We start from the raw sequence: 1,196 nt of genomic DNA on the forward strand, positions 1-1,196 counted from the left end.
ACTGTATTTTAATTGAAAATTCTTAAAAACAAATAACTAAACATAAGTGGCAAACAATATCGCTTTGAAAGGAGGGTGCTACAGATATGTCCAATACTGTGTGTATTTATTTTCCTATGTTTTTTTTTGAAAAATTCAAAATTTAGCGACTTTGAGGGTCGTTTTCTCAAGTCAATTTTAAAATTAAAAAAATTTTTTGAAGGGCAGATAAAATTTAAAAGTTACTTAAAAACCAGCCCTGACTTTACTAAACAATTATCAAATGTTAAGCCCAATATGTATGTGCATACATACATACATACATTCAACAGTTTGAACGCCACTATGCTTATTAAACTAAGGCTCAGTTACTGCCGACCTCAGACGACAGCTATCAACGGAATATATAACATTTCTTCTCCTTTCTAACAATATGTGGGTATATTCTAATAAATTTCAATTTTTTTTTTAAAGAAACTCACCTTTTAAATGATTTTTATTAAACTCCCACTTTGACTTTTTATATACACCTTCATGCTAATTCACTGAACACACTAACAACACATTTGCATACTTGTGCATGCAACTATAACATTTTTCTCTTACACTTCACTCACGAAATTTGCACATAAAAACAACGCCCGCGGTAATTTTTTGTACTCAATTGATAGAGCATTTTCTGAACTACAACGTTTTCAACAAAAACCGACACTTGCGACGTTATTTTCCATGAAATTTTCACATTTTTCCACCTAAGCTGCTCAGCAGTCAACGTGTGCAAATTCGCGGCAAGGAAACTGGCGAATAACGGAAGATGGCGATGGTTAAGGTGTTACCTTATGTAGAGGGCAAAGTTCTAAGAGCTTTTGGGAGTATTTCAATGTGGAGTATGTATAAAATTGAAATTGTTTATCTTGTAGAAGTATACGAATACATATGTTTGTATGTATGTACATACGTACATATGTATGAGTATACAAAATATTATAAATTATTAGTATTAATATTTCTTAAAGATTTCCAAAATAAAAATATAAATAAAAAAATAAATAAAATAAATAATATAAAAAAAACTTTTTAATATACAACGCTTTTATAAATGGACTAAAAAGTAGAAAATAATACTTCTCAGTCCCATAGAATTTGTTTTGATAACTTTTGATTTTGAAATTTTAGCAAAAGTCATTATAAACAATCTATGAAATTGAAAATGAAAA

This window comes from Rhagoletis zephyria, unplaced genomic scaffold (genome assembly GCF_001687245.7).
Source record: "Rhagoletis zephyria isolate East Lansing unplaced genomic scaffold, Rhagoletis_zephyria_1.1 Rzeph_scaffold_02354, whole genome shotgun sequence".
Classification (NCBI taxonomy): Eukaryota; Metazoa; Arthropoda; class Insecta; order Diptera; family Tephritidae; genus Rhagoletis; species Rhagoletis zephyria.